The 16178-nt window shown below is 41.9% G+C and overlaps 1 protein-coding gene and 1 long non-coding RNA gene across 2 annotated transcripts in view; both read left to right on the top strand.

Annotated features, from left to right (window-relative positions):
- The window catches only part of nphp4 (nephronophthisis 4), a 346370-nt gene that overhangs the window by 69451 nt on the left and 260741 nt on the right, over window positions 1-16178 (top strand). The window lies entirely within an intron of this gene.
- LOC138754590 (uncharacterized) lies at window positions 6404-7546 on the top strand. Its single transcript, XR_011351842.1, has 3 exons — window positions 6404-6565; window positions 6685-6741; window positions 7412-7546. It is a non-coding gene; the product is annotated as an uncharacterized lncRNA (long non-coding RNA).

Raw genomic sequence — 16178 nt, 5'->3', positions numbered from 1 at the left:
ACTCACTGAGCCGCTCCTCACTGGCTTACCTTCTCGTCACTTTCACCAAGCTCCTCCTCCTCCTCCTCCTCCTCCGACTCACAGCCCAGTAAGCAAGGAGGCTGCAGAATGAGTGGAACAACGTGGCAGAGAATGCAGACCAATGACGTTGAAAGTCGTATTGACGATAAATATTGTGTGTTGCATTATTGTTGATATTACAGGGGAATTTTACACAGGAATAATGTTTCTGGAGACTATCTTGAAAGAAGGTCATCAGTCGAGTATTTCACTTTGTACTCAAATGCCTTGGAACTGACAAAATTTTGCATTGAAAACCTTTTTTTCAGTTATACAGGATGAAAATCTTCGTCCTGATGTTTTTAGCCTTCTTCATTGTGTGTCTTGTAACTTTTTCATGATCTTGAGTAATGTTTTGCTTCTGCCCAATTCTTGGAAGAAAAACTAGTAATTTTATTAATATCAACACTTCATATCTTCAAATATTATTTGAAGCCATCTAGTTTGTAGCTCAACTGTACTATGTTTTAATATGTTGTACATCATCCTGAAAATAAATTCATATGTTTAATTATCCTTATTTTTGGTCATCACATTTTTAATACATCCCTGATATTGGCAAATTATTTTTAAAATTAATATCTAGATGTGGGTTTATCAACAATCCTTATGAATGTAAATAAGGAATCCATATATGTTGTGGTCTGGTGCAGTACACAAAAGTGTTAGAGAAACTCAGCAGGTCACACAGCATCCATAGAACACACAAGGCAGATAAAATTTCAGTTGAAATCAGACTCTTGAAGAGCTCAGGCCTGAAAGGTTGATTGCCTTTTGGTGTGACCTGAGTTTTTCTAGCCATTTTGTAAATTCATTTGAGTGAACTGGTCTTGATTAAAGTTGGCTTGGGGCTGATTTTTTTTTACTCCCAGTGAATTTGAGGGTTAAGGGAATGAGGCAAGTACAATGTTTAAAGTCTGGGGTCTTGTAACTCCTGGACTCCCAACTATATTTTGTCTTGAGCTGCCTGTTGATGTGTTCTACTGGCAGCACAAATTGGAGTAAACATTGCCTGATATAGATGTATTCTTATTTGAAGATTTTCTGAAGAGGGCAGTGTTGTACCCATGAAGGCAACTGTACAAACATAATTGTAAATGTCATTTTAAAAATCAAAACTTAGATAATTGGTTGAGCAGATTGCTCATTACCTTGACATTCTTGCTTTACACCACAGGTATTTCCTAATGATGCCAGACATGTTGCTCCAGGCTCTCATGGTGCATAATTTTCTTCTGTAAAATTCCTCTTTACCTATCCAAATATGAATGAGTGATAGACAAGGACACACATAGCAGACCTTGTATTTCTGTGTGTGATTGCATCAGAATGAATCTCAAGCTTTGGATCTGAATATTATGATGTTTTAAATTGTCTTGGTGTTAGAGGGGGGAGATGATATGTTAGTGACATGAAGTGTTTGGTGAATTTCTGCACCAAAAATGATCCAAAAACAGGATGAAGATCAATTGGAGATGATTAATCTTTGTTGAGGACTTGTAGTGGCTCCATATCTCAATGGTGGAGCACTGGCCTTGTAAACCAGGGGTTGTGAGTTTGTTCCTTGCTGGGGCTGGACAAAGTGGAGATAAGGATTTAAAGATTTTCATGTATATAACATTCTAAATGTAGAATTATGTAACAATAATGAAGCCTTTTACAGAAAGGCATTCAAAATAGATCCTAAAGTAGTCTATGAAAATACCTGATCTATTTTCAGCTCTTTTCTGCTGGATGTGAAAGTTATTTGTTTTCAGGGAAAAAAAAATTATGAAACATTTTGCATGTTAACCTGTCTTCACTTTAAATGAAAATTCTTGAGGTTATATGAATGTTTGTCGTTAGTATATTGTCAGTTTAAGTTTCTTATCTTGTCTGACCTTTCCTTTTAATGTTCTGGTTATTTTTTTTCTTTCTGTGATCTGTTTCAATGATCAGTATCACATATAGGCCTTTTGACAGCAGACGAGGAGTGATGTAGATTCATTAGTGCCCAGTAGAAGATGTGGATCTGTGGAGTGAGATGGATACCTGTAAAATAAAGTTCCATCAAATGAATTTACAAAGTGGCTGGAAAAACTCAGGTCACACAGCGTCATACTTTAGCTGTGCAAATTTCAGAGGAAATTGATCTACCATGTAGAAAATTTGAGGTGCTGTGGGAACGCAAGTAACAATTTATGGTCAAGACATTCTAATGCTCCCTTGAGTATTGAGTCAGAGTGTTGGCTGATTGGTAGTTCGTGGAATGCAAAAGGATACCATTTATTAATGGAGGATTACAGTTTCCCGGTGATCCTCAGACATGGTTTCTCCTGGGAAAACCTGGTCTAATTTAACCTTTAAGATCCACAGTAATAATGAGTTTATTATCGTATACATTGTACAGTGCATATATGCAACTAAATTCTTGCTTGCTGCAGTTAAACAGGTACAATACACCTACTCCAATGGTATACATTACAACAGAATGGAAAGAAGTAACAAATATAAAGGATAAGTGCATAAATATTCATAGTTAAAGTTATTACAGGGAAAATAAATTGCATTTCATTCTTGTAGACCAAATCTTTTTTTGTAGTTTATAGTGAGTGTAAAAAGGGGAATTTCAAGAACCTGAGAGTTGTTAAATAGAAACAGTTTTTGAACATAGAGGTGCTGCAACTGTGAAGGGGCTATAATGTACTTGCTGTAATAGGTGGTTCCCTGGATAGTGAAGGAAAACATGAGCCCCTTTCACACTTGTGTCCCACTAAATTGGCCCTTTCGTGTCCTGGGATGGGAATGGGGGTTTGGCTTTTCACACTTGACCACTCCTAACTGGGATACTGAATGCTTTTACACTTGCAAGGAGCCATTCCTGGGGTTAGGACTGTTCTACCTTCTACCAGTGATGCCATGACATATCGAACAAAGGTGGACTTGCCCAAAATCCTGTTCAATGTATTATGATCTTGTATTTGAACAAAATTAATCATGCCTAATTATAACATAATTAAGCTTTATGTACAGCACAGTATGAGGCCTTCAGGCCCTGTTGTTGTGGAAACCTATATAAACCTTTATAAAGGACTGTGGGGAAGTGCTAGCAATAAATACCAATACCGGACAATTTTTCAACAGGCTAGGAAAGTTGGTAGTGCTATAACACTCAATTTATACAGCATGGGAAAGTTGAATGCACTATCATGTACAATTTAGAAATACCATGGGGGAAAAAGTGATGGCGAATCTGCCCTCTTGGCAGAGAAAGGGCTGTATGCACGACTACATGCACGGAGCATTCATGGAGGGGTATCTATACTGCATGGCATTCCGGGAAGTCAAGTCCACCATTGCTTTATCCCATGACCTTTGTATATTGTGCACTATAGCGGTACCAATTTTCCAACACTGTTTAAAAATTGTCCACTATAGCTATTTTTTTTTCTCTCTCTCTGACTTCCCCATGGCAAAGTTTATATCTTCATTTTAATTTTTTTCTTCCTCATGTTCCTGGACTCGCACAAAAATGTGGGTCATTTCAATCCCACAATGAAATTACTCGTTTCACACTTGTCTGATTGCAACGCCGGGGATTGTACTAGGAGTCCAGGCCGTCAGTCCTCAGCGTGAGATGATGTCGTCTGATGCTGGCATTAAGCTGATTTTGCTTTCACGCTAGACACTAAAGGCAGATTCATTCTTGGGATCACTTGCAGGTATGAAAGGGGCTCTGGTCTTTATTTCCAGCAATTCCTGCATTCTTGGTATAAAATCCAGATAGTTGCCTATTCCAGACTCGTCAGTTTGCCAAAATAAATGAGAACCGTAAAGCTGCTTGTGAAAATCACTGAGGAATAGAAAAGATAAATGTGGGAAAATTCAGACCATGTGTTGCTCTCAGATATCTGTCGGCAGTTTATTGTTCTGAGCCACTTGTCAAGTATAGCTGTTCAAAATTGGCCATTCTGTTTCAACATTGCTAGCCTTGTTATTAACATGCATCCTCTACTTTATCACAAATTCCAATTTGCTAAATGCAACATTCTGCATACAGCACTTGTGTAGGACAAAGTTTAATGATGCCATTAACAGTAATTATGCCATTCAAATTGGAAAATTTTGCATTGGAATGAGAGGAAACTGAAAGTTCAAATTTTTATCAAGTGCTTTGCAGGTAACACTCTGAATTCGTAAAGTATTGATTTGCTTTAAATTATTTCTTGTTCAGTTTTGCTGCAAAATGCAGATAAGCGGACTGCATTAGGTTTCTTGTGCACTGTTTGTGAAATGGGGTCGTGTGCTCTGCTTTGGAAATGCTTTTGACATTGCCTCTTTTCTCATGGTGTAGAGGTATCACATCAACTTCAAAATGTAGTATTAGCATTTTAACCTGCTGCCTATTACAGGTTTGGTAAAGGCCAGTGCAGGGAAAAATTGGATAGTCTGATGTTGTTTCCTTAAGATTGGGATAAAGTAAATAGGAAGGACCTATCTTTAAAATCAAATATTACAGCTGCTGGAAATGTGAATTATAAACTGTATCTACTGGAAATGTTCAGCACTCTTTTTTGTCAAGAGAAACTGGTAACATGGATTAAAGAACCTACCTCTGACAGAAGTGGGGGGGAGAAAGGATTTTCCTCAGCAGAGATCATGAAAAGGTAAAGGTTCCCTTATTGTCACATAATACTACATCTAAAATCCAACATACACGAAATTCTTTATCTTTTGGTCTACCGTAAGGCAGACGGAGTCACTGCTTTGTCCAGGGCCCCTCGCAGAAACCTACAACAACTGGTGTTCCTAGGCAGTCTCCCCTCCAAGTACTGACCAGTCCTGTGCCTGCTTAGATTCCAAGATCAGACAATCCCAGGCATATTCAGGGTATTAAGTGCTGTAGGAACCAAAGGGCATATATTTAAATGAATTGATGAAAGCTTTGGAAGGGAGATGTGATCTGTACAGTCTTGGCCCTTAAACACCTCTTCAGTAAAACCACCACTCATTCTTCTGGAACTCCAGAGATTTTAGGCAAGATCAATTCATTCTTTCCATATAAAATGAACTATTCAAGCTAGAAATCAATCTCGTGAATCATTTTATTGTGTTCACGCAGGAACAGGGAGGGCAAAAATGCATATATATCTTGCCAGGCAGCCAGTGAAGCTTGGGTCAACAAGAAATCATGAAGTAGTACACAAGCAGAGCTTTTAATGAACTTGTTTTACAGGGAATAAAACTCAACACACTGATGTTGTAAACTGTCCACTTTCACCAATTTCCTGTACCCACCCAGCCAGGCTCTGCATTATTTAGAAAGAAATTTGCATTTATTGAAAAAATGTACTTTAAAATTAATTAATTGGATGAATTTCTTGAAGATATTTCAGTGTTATAAATTGCTGTCAACTACTTCATTCCTGAAAAGTTATGCACAAGAAGTTCAAGTTCATGCAGGAAGTCCAGGAGTTACCTCTGGAAGACCATTCTGGAATAAGATGCAGTCTCATTTGACAGGGTGGACATGCTTTCACTTCCCTCAAGGCAAAATCAGGTAGCATCGGTAATTATGACTCATCACTTCTGGCTGACCTTCTATAGCCACTTCAAATTGGATAATACTGATGCAACCTCATGAGCCCTGAAAACTATCAGTGACCGTGCTCTCAGTCATTGAGATTGACATGAGAAGAACCTTCAAAAGGGTAAATTCTTAGAAAGCATCTGGCCCAGATGATCTACCAAGCTGCATTCTCAAAAAGCACCAATTTGCTGGCATTTTTGCAAACATTTTCAACCTATGGCTGCTCTAGTTCGAGATCCCCATCAACTTCAAAAGGACATCCATCATACCAATGTCCAAGAGCAGCAAGGTGTATGACCATAATCTTCATAAACTTTTACGAATAGTATAGCAAGGTTATTGTAGCAGTTAGCACAGTGCTATTAACAGTACCAGCAATCGGAGTTCAAATCCGGCAGTGTCTGTCGGGAGTTTGTGTGTTCTCTCTCTGTCCATGTTTCCTCCCACCCTCCAAAATATGTATGGGGCTTATAGATTAAGTGGTGTTTGGGTGGCACAGGCTTGTTATAGTCTTAAAATTAAACTCCATCTGATAAGGTTCTCCTATTTGGCGTACAGTATTTGTCAGACAGTCGCTGGGTTATGTGTTCCATGTATCCCAGTTAGTGAAGACCGTAAGGATCCACAGTAATTTACATAGCTATTTGCTGCTTCCCTGGAGAATCATGATGTACTTTTTGAGATCAAGTGAAGAATTGTTCTGAGATTTCAAAGTGTTTAATTGCATGTTTCTGATTGGGGTATGTGGCCCTGCTTTCACAGCGGTATCAATTGGCCTTCTTAATAGAGTGGAATGGGATCAAATTTCTCTGAAACTCCATCCGATATTATGATGTCGCTCGTGCTTGATAAGCAGATTGTCTGAGAATTGTACCATTATGCAGTGATTATTGCAATAATCAGCAAGATGAAAATTTCCCAAAAGAAATTGTGAAGGTACCACTTCTGTTAGTCTGACAAGTGTGATGTTAAACTGTTTTTTAAAAAAAAAACTGTTGTCTTCTGTACATATATCCATTTTCATGGCATGAAAACTTTGATTCTTTTTTTTTCAGTACCACGCTAGACGCCTTTAAATATCAAGAAGATTGTTCTTGGCATTTTCAATGGCCGTAAGTGCTGACAGCATTGACTTCACAAGTTATGGAACACTAGCAGTTGAGGCAAAAGTGGCACATGTGCCTCTTATAAGATGACACTCTCAAGTTCCCGTAGCTGCAAGATTTCAGTCAACTAAATTAGCCATGGTCCTAATGAATGGCAGAGCAGGCTTGAAGAATCAATTGAACTATTTGTTCTCTTTTATCTTGTGTTCTATTACAAGAATGACACTGCCAGATAAGCTCTATTTACATACGGGGGGAAAAAAAATAATGCAATACTGAAACACAAGCATCCCCTCAATTTCATTGATATGAAAGATTCATAAAAGTATATTTGCTTTTTTTGTTTGTTTTGGAAGTGTAAGTTTCTTGACACACTCATTATACTCTGAGACAATTGACAAGCTTTGAGTGTGCTATCTGTAATCGATTGTTGCTTGTCCTTCATTTCATTCACCAAGGGTTGGGGGATTTGGAGCACCAGTCATTTACTCAGTGCTGTAGTTACTCCAGGGCTGTAATATTGCTTGGTTGTGAAGCATGGATGTTAAACCCTCTACTTTAGGCCATTGCATTTATACATTTAATATATTCCAAATGCAGTTATATTTAGAAATTAAAAGTGCTTTTAGTGAGGGTTGCTCTGACTGGCATTGAAATACTTCTCCGTTTTAACCAGAGCATTAAAATCAAGTTGGGTCCAGCCTTGGATGGAGATCATCTTTCTCCCTGCCACTTTGAAGAACGATGTCTGCTTTATTTAAGTTTTTATTCCATTGCGTACACCAGCCATCTGGAGATTGTTTTGAGTAGATGACGTTTCTGCCACATTTTGGGTTTGTGTGCCTTTATGATTGAAGTATTGTTCACAGATTTCAAATTCAATTTATTGTCAACTGAATGTACAAGTACAACCTGACAAAACTGTGTTCTCTGATCATCATGGCAGGCACATGACAAGAAAAAAAAAACCTTATACAGACAAATAATACATCTGCAGGGCAAGTATTATAATGAGGGTCTTGGATGGTTAGTGTGAGCAGATCCTTTTGGTCGTTCAGTGTTCTCATTTGCCCGTGGGAAGAAGCTGTTCCTCAGCTTGGTGGTTCTGGCTCTGATATTCCTGTATCTCTTCCCTTTCGGGAGCAACAGGGTAGAAGGGGTCCTCTTCAGCTAATGATCCCGGTAGATCATGTCAGTTGGTGGGGGGAAGACGTCACTGATCCTCTCTGCCACTCTTATGGTCCTGTGGATTGACCTCTGGTCCATTTCTCTGCAGTAGCAGTACCACACTGATGCAGCTGGCCAGGACATGCTTGACCGAGCTCTTATAGAAGGTTGATATAATGGTGGTCAGTGGGCTTGTCCGCTTCAGTCTTTTGAGGAAGTGCTGTTGCACCTTCCTGACAAGTGAGTTTCTATGATAGGTCACTAGTTAAGTCAACTCCAAGGAACTTGATACTCTCCATTCTCTCTAATACAGAGTTGTTGATGAGTAATCTTGATGATGCTGTTGGAGCTGGATCTGGTGATGCTGTCGTGGGTCAGTAGCATGAATAGGAGTGGGCCCAGCCTATAGCCCTGAAGTGCGCCGGTGCTCAGCGCGATGGTGCTCAATATTTTACCTCAGACCCTGACAGACTGTTGTCTTTCTATCAGGAAGTCCAGGATCTAATTACAGATTTTTTTTGTTTAATTGTTAGAAGTTGCTAAATGTATGGAAATTGATGTTGAGAAGAAATATCACAATTATCCAGTGATATACTCTGAAGCACATGGATGGAATTGACAAGCCTACGATAGTTTAGAGGTAAATTTCTTGAGATGAAAGGGTGGATATATGAAGCAAGTTTGAGCAGTTTGGTAAATGTGTAAGGAATTATGAACATAAATATGATTTCTGGACTTTTAAGTAACCACATAATTTAGAAAACTGTTGGAAGGTCGAAGTTAACTGCATGAACTCCTGATATGAAGGATCCTCTTAAAAATGGCATTTTTCCACAGGAACTACTGCCTCAAAGAATAGGGCTGATCTTCCTAAGAGCAGTGAAATGGGCTCTGGAATTAAGATCAATTGTCTGAAACGATTATATAATCATGATGTTGTGATAGGGAAGCGTAGGAATGGCAAGGAGGCAGAAAGATAGAAGCAGAGTCCTTCTTGATATCTGATGCTTTTAATAATATATGGTTATCTTCAATCTGTTGGGGAGGGAGCGGAGATGCCGCGCTTCCATGGGGTTCAGTCGCCCAGTCAACTACCATTTGCTCTACAAAGGCTTTGAATGGACTGTTGAGGGAGCTGACGGTGGTTTTAGTTGTAATCCCATGACTGCGGGTCTGAGCCTAAGATGGCGGCACCTATTAACTGGCAGCAGCACGAGGGGAGGCAGAGGGCTGGAGCAGAGCACCAGAGGACGGGAAGATCGTGCTCCATCTGTCTGTGAGAAGTGGGAGACAACTTGTGGGGACAGTGACTACAGCAGCGGACCAGTGAGGAGGCTCTGGCTGAGGGACTGACGTATGCAGCGGACTGCTGGCGACTCGAGGCGAGGAACCCATGGAAGCTGTGGACTGCTGGAGTCTGCTGTTGGGAGATTCGCACCAGACTGCGGTCTGCTGGAGACTGGCTCGAACTGGCTGGAAGGGTACCAGGTATTGGAACCAGGATGTGAGGAGGTGCCGAGGGTATTGATGGGTTCCTGACTGTCAAAGGATTGGATCTGGAGCTTGGGTTGCCAGTGGTTTGGACTGGACTCTGTATGGCTGTGGAAGTACCGGAAGCGAAGCTACGGACCTTCAGTGACTCTGGGGGATCTCTCTTGCTTCTCTCTCTGTAACTTGCTGCTTTTGACTGTAAGAGGCGCTTAGACAATTCCTGCCGGTGGCGAAACTGTCTGCTGTGCAGCAGTCAAAAAGGAAACTTCATGTAATACAACTCTGTTTTATTACTATGAGAGTAAATTGAATCTTGAATATGGATGGAACAGTTTTGTAATGCAAGGACCAGTTGCATTTCACAGTTGATCTTGTAAAAATAAGCTGCACAATTGAATTTCTAGGCCATCACTTTAAGCTTCTTTATTAAATTACACTGTTTAAAAATAATACTGCAACCAAAAAAGGCTGTTTAATACACATGTCTTCTTAAAAGGTTCATTTAGATTTGATGGTGAGAATTTCTGGCAGCATTGTTGAAGTAGAACAAACTTGTTCTTCATCTGTTTTGGGCTCTGTGTTTTAGATAAAAGTTTCAACTAAAAGAAGACGATCTCTGACCTAGTCATTTTACATTAGCTGAATTGTGCCTTCTACCAGCTTGCCATGAGAGAATTGTCTGCAGGGTGAGGTCAAGCTGTCTTTTTGGCTGAGGAAATTGCTGATCACCAGATGGAGAATGCACTGTGGCTGGTTGCTTCGCTTCAGGGGAACTGAAAAATAAATGACATGGAATTTATTGCCACACAGTAGCTACTCTGATGCTTTAGTTAGCCTTCTGACGACTAAATTATTCATAAAACACCACTTCAAGTTATCCCAGTATGCCATTGCTGATCCTAGTTAATGTACAGTAAATTAACTGCTGCAATATCTGGTGCATGTAACCATTTTGCTATGAAAGCACCTTTAAGTAGCAGTTGAGAGATTGGTCTAAATTTCGTTGGATTATTGAATAAGTGGTAGAAAACAGAAAAACCTGGATAGCCTCAGGTCAAATTTTCTTAGTGGTGAATTAGTTTTTAATGAAGGCTTCTGCTTTCTGCCAGTTAGATCTTGAGTTGAATGTCAGTGCCAGGCAGTGATCCTGTTTGCATTTAGACTCCGATTTCATATTTATTGTCAGAGTACATACATGACATCACATACAACCCTGAGATTCTTTTTCATGTGGGTGAGGCAGAATCACCACTTATTGGTAGTGCAAAAAAAACTACACAATGTACACGTGAACAAATAAAGAAACAAGCAAATAAAAACAAAGTGGAAAAGTAAATGAATCTCTGTTTATTGTTGAGTCTGATGGTGGAGGGAGAGCAGCTGTTCCTGAACCTGGTGGTATGAGTCTTGTGGCACTGAGACCTCTTTCCTGATGGCAGCTGTGCGAACAGAGCGGGTCCTTGGCGTTTGCTGCTGTTTTCTGACGGTAGCATTCCCTGTAGATGTTCTCGATGGTGGGGAGGGTTTTGTCTTTCATGTCCTGGGCTGTGTCTACTACCTTTTGCAAGGCTTTATGCTCAGGGGCTTTGGAGCATCCTTTATATTAATACTACTGATATCGCCTTAAACCGTGCATCTTGGCGCCTCACAGTTCGGCGGGCAGCAACTTCCTTTGAAGAAGACCACAGAGCCCACCTCACTGTCAAAAGACAAAGGAGGAAAAACCCAACCCCAACCAACCAATTTTCCCCTGCAACCGCTGCAACCGTGTCTGCCTTTCCTGCATCGGACTTGTCAGCCACAAACGAGCCTGCAGCTGACGTGGACATTACCCCTCCATAAATCTTCGTCCGCGAAGCCAAGCCAAAGAAGAAACTGCAATTAATATATATGTATTAGGCTCCTGTTCAGGTTAAGTTTAATAAGCATCTCCAAGTTAACTATACCAGAAAGAAGCAGCATAGTCATTGCTTTGGTGTGTGTGGGGGAAAAAAAATGATAGCTTTGGATTTTAACTTTCATTGTGTGTTGAATTAATAAGGATGAATTTTAACGTGCAGCACAAGAAACTGCAGATGCTAAAATGTGTACTGACAAACTGCTGGGGGAGCTAGGTGGGTCAGGCAGTGTTTGTGGAGGTAAAAGATTGGTTGACGTTTTGGGTCAAGGCCATGCATCAGGAACGAGTGGAGAGGGCGAATGATACTTTTAAGGAAGGGATGTGATGTGGGCTGGTAGATGATAGGTGAACACAAGTAGAGTGAGTGATGATAGACAGGTGGAGGATGGAACTGGGAGTCAGAGGTGAGAAGTGATCAATGAAGACAGTTAAGGAAGAAAAAAAAGTTGGATAGGCTGCACTTGGTCTTTTGTTCATTTCAAGTTATTACGTGAGAAGAAGGTCGTACAGAAACCATACAGAAATAATTCACAAGGTTATTCTCTTGGTTGGAGGGCATGAGTTCTTGAGAGAGATTGGATAAGCTGGATCTGTTTTGCCTGGCGCTTGGAAGGCTAAACGATGACATGATAGTGTGACAGAATATATAGATATATTTTTGGGAGATAAATTGGGAAAGGTTTGTTAGAGTAGGTCACATACAAACACTTTAAAACAGATATTTAAAATACTGGAGCTCTGCCCTCATGGTAGACATATCGGCTACACAGCTTTTGCAAGATATTTTACAAGTGCTCAAGAAACTTCACTAATGGATTGTTGTTTGCAAAAGGCAACAGATGAAAGAGCATGCTGGAGCCACTGCTGCCTGGAGGAGAGCTTGCTGTTGTAGAGGGTCATATGGTTTTGCAAGCAGAGAGAGTCAAACTGGCTTTCTCTCAGAGGGAGAGAGATACAGAGATCACTTGGACATGTTACAGCCAGCAAGAGTAGCTGGGACTGGAACAGGACAAGCTGGCAAGCCAGTTTGTAATATGGCCTGGTCATAGCCCTTGGGTTCATGCAAAAGAAGAGGACTGACTGTCTAATGTTTCACTTGGAATAAGAAAAACAAAAAGGAACTCTTTGGAGACCTGAAAGAAAGAGGTTATCATCTGGAGAACCCTGAAGGGGGCAAGTTTAGTCAGCAAGACATTGGAGTGCTCATTAAATAGGAACCAGTTGTGGATATCGTGGAACAAGAAATCTCACTCTAAACCAATAAGAACCTTCCTGAGTGGTAACCATTTACCTTTCAAGCACCAAAACCTGATGCACTTTAGAAATGTTAAATTCTGTGCATGGTATAAGAATTGCCTGCAACCAGTGAACTTGGAGGAATGAGAAGTGAGATTGGATTGTGAACCAAAGAACTTTTCTGAATTTACACACACATTACATACACACGCGCTTAGAATTAGAAGGGGGTTAGGTTAGTTAAGTCAATAGTGATAAGATAAAGTTTGATTCTGTTTTCATGTTTAAAGATAATTAAAAGCAACTTTTGTTTAAGTAACCATTTGTCTTGGTGAATATCTATTGCTGCTGGGTTTTGGGGTCCTCTGGGCTCGTAACAATAGAAGCAGATAAAATTTTGAAGGGTAGAGGTAGCATAGATAGCCCATGCCTATTTCCTGAGTTAGGGGTGTCACAAACTAGAGAGCATTGGTTTGAAGTGAAAAGGAGGAGTTGTGGCATCTGGAATGAACTGCCAGAGGAGATGGTGGAGGCAGGAAAAGTAGCAATATTTCAAAAGCATGTTGACAGGCACTTGAATGAGTAAGGCATAGAGGGATATAGAATTGATGCAGACTAGTGAGGTAGGTTTTGATTGACGTTCTGCTGGACAGAAGGGCTTATTACTATGCAGTACAACTCTGACTAGGTCATTCTGAAGACATTCTGTTAATGAGAAACATTTATCTCTACCTAGTCATGGGCATCCTTTTTACTCTTCCCTCTCTCTGCTACTTAAATTTAAGTTGTATTATGACCTTTGACCCAAAATATTACCATATTTGACAGCATACAAGACCTACTTTTTTCCCCCCAAAATATCTCCGAAATATCTCTTGGGTCTTGTATACGGTTGAACTTAGGGTGATGATGTTGAGTAACGTCGACAGTGATTATCGTCGCTGAGTGGCTCACTAGCTTCACCACCATCTACGTTAGGGGCTGGAGGGATGGGAAGTCTGGTGGCGGGCTGGAGGGGTGGGAAGTCTGGTGGTGGGCTGGAGGGGTGGGAAGTTTGGTGGTGGGCTGGAGGGGTGGGAAGTCTGGTGGCGGGCTGGAGGGGTGGGAAGTCTGGTGGCGGGCTGGAGGGGTGGGAAGTCTGGTGGCGGGCTGGAGGGGTGGGAAGTCTGGTGGCGGGCTGGAGGGGTGGGAAGTCTGGTGGCGGGCTGGAGGGGTGGGAAGTCTGGTGGCGGGCTGGAGGGGTGGGAAGTCTGGTGGCGGGCTGGAGGGGTGGGAAGTCTGGTGGCGGGCTGGAGGGGTGGGAAGTCTGGTGGCGGGCTGGAGGGGTGGGAAGTCTGGTGGCGGGCTGGAGGGGTGGGAAGTCTGGTGGCGGGCTGGAGGGGTGGGAAGTCTGGTGGCGGGCTGGAGGGGTGGGAAGTCTGGTGGCGGGCTGGAGGGGTGGGAAGTCTGGTGGCGGGCTGGAGGGGTGGGAAGTCTGGTGGCGGGCTGTCAGGAGACCAGTGGCCCGCTATTGGTCCCTGCACCGGCCCGCTATTGGTCCCTGCACCGGCCCGCTATTGGTCCCTGCACCGGCCCGCTATTGGTCCCTGCACCGGCCCGCTATTGGTCCCTGCACCGGCCCGCTATTGGTCCCTGCACCGGCCCGCTATTGGTCCCTGCACCGGCCCGCTATTGGTCCCTGCACCGGCCCGCTATTGGTCCCTGCACCGGCCCGCTATTGGTCCCTGCACCGGCCCGCTATTGGTCCCTGCACCGGCCCGCTATTGGTCCCTGCACCGGCCCGCTATTGGTCCCTGCACCACCGGCCCGCTATTGGTCCCTGCACCACCGGCCCGCTATTGGTCCCTGCACCGGCCCGCTATTGGTCCCTGCACCGGCCCGCTATTGGTCCCTGCACCACCGGCCCGCTATGTGTCCCTGCACCGGCCCGCTATTGGTCCCTGCACCGGCCCGCTATTGGTCCCTGCACCGGCCCCACCGTCCCGCTATTGGTCCCTGCACTGGCCCCACCGTCCAGCTCCCCTAGGAGAGAGAAAGACAGTGAGGATTGACAACAGGCTGCTGCGGGAGAGCAGGCCCAACAGCTTTTTTTCTGCTATAGCTAAACTGCTTTTGTTTTCTCTTGCAAGTTACAGCAGCATTATTATTAAAACTATTTTTCCTGTTTTCCTAGTTGCATGTTTGTCCAAGTTTTAAATGCTTACCCATAAATACACTAAAATATTTTTTCTTAATATTCCCAGCTGAAATTGGGGGTCTTGTATGCTGTCGAATACGGTAATTCTGATCCTCTCTGCACAGATACTGCCTAATCTGATGAGTGTCTTCAACATTTTCTGTTTTGTGTTTTTTTTTCCAGCATCTAGTTTTTAAAAAAATAAATTTTAAAATAATTAGTTTTGTTTGGTTGAAAGTTCAATTTTGGTCATATTTCAAAATCTAGTGGCACCATAATATCCTCATTGCTTACTATGTACTATCCATCGCTCTTGAAAACTTTTCCTTTTGATGAGAATCAATTATAAAACAAAGTAATCTATGTCTATGATGTATGAATAATGTACATACTTTTACGACTATCAACATATGACTGATTAGTATGCAATATTCTCAATGAAATAAGCAGGTTTAAATTTATATAATATAGTTGTAACCCCTACCATGAAATACTGTAATCAATAGAAGTTGGATGCACTGTCCTCTGGTGTACTAAACTTTTTGGAAAAAGTGCTTGTTGGGAAGGATGTGGAAGCTATGGAGAGGATGCGAAGGAGATTTACCAGGATGTTGCCTGGATTACAAAATATGTATTATGAGGCACAAATCGGGCTTTTTTTCTTTGCAGTGAAGAAGGATAAGAAGTGACTTAATAGATGTCTACAAAATTCTAAAGTGAAGGGAGGAAAGTTTGGGGGGGGTAATGATTAATATTTGGGGAGAATTTGGTAAAATTTAAAGTAGAGTAAGATTTACATACATACACACATTTTAAAACTGATCTTATTTGAAAGACTGAAGAAATAGTGAAGATCACAGGAGAATGTTATGCACCTTTCACAAGTAGGTGTTAATTGAACTGACATCATAAAATGAATGACCATTGTTTGGAACTGGAGACAGGCTGGCTACAAGTACGTTTCTGCAGGGTGCTTACAGGAAGGTCACTCCTAGGTTTTTATCTAACAACAGCTTGAGCAGAAGAAAGAACTCCTGTTTGCTGAAGAAGGTGGGAGTTTTGCATGAAGAAGGTGGGAGTTTTGCATGAAGAAGGTGGGAGTTTTGCATGAAGAAGGTGGGAGTTTTGCATGAAGAAGGTGGGAGTTTTGCATGAAGAAGGTGGGAGTTTTGCATGAAGAAGGTGGGAGTTTTGCATGAAGAAGGTGGGAGTTTTGCATGAAGAAGGTGGGAGTTTTGCATGAAGAAGGTGGGAGTTTTGCATGAAGAAGGTGGGAGTTTTGCATGAAGAAGGTGGGAGTTTTGCATGAAGAAGGTGGGAGTTTTGCATGAAGAAGGTGGGAGTTTTGCATGAAGAAGGTGGGAGTTTTGCATGAAGAAGGTGGGAGTTTTGCATGAAGAAGGTGGGAGTTTTGCATGAAGAAGGTGGGAGTTTTGCATGAAGAAGGTGGGAGTTTTGCATGAAGAAGGTGGG

This window comes from Narcine bancroftii, chromosome 2 (genome assembly GCF_036971445.1).
Source record: "Narcine bancroftii isolate sNarBan1 chromosome 2, sNarBan1.hap1, whole genome shotgun sequence".
Classification (NCBI taxonomy): Eukaryota; Metazoa; Chordata; class Chondrichthyes; order Torpediniformes; family Narcinidae; genus Narcine; species Narcine bancroftii.
The sequence above is the reverse complement of the archived record's forward strand: the minus strand, read 5'-3'. Positions and strand labels throughout refer to the sequence as shown.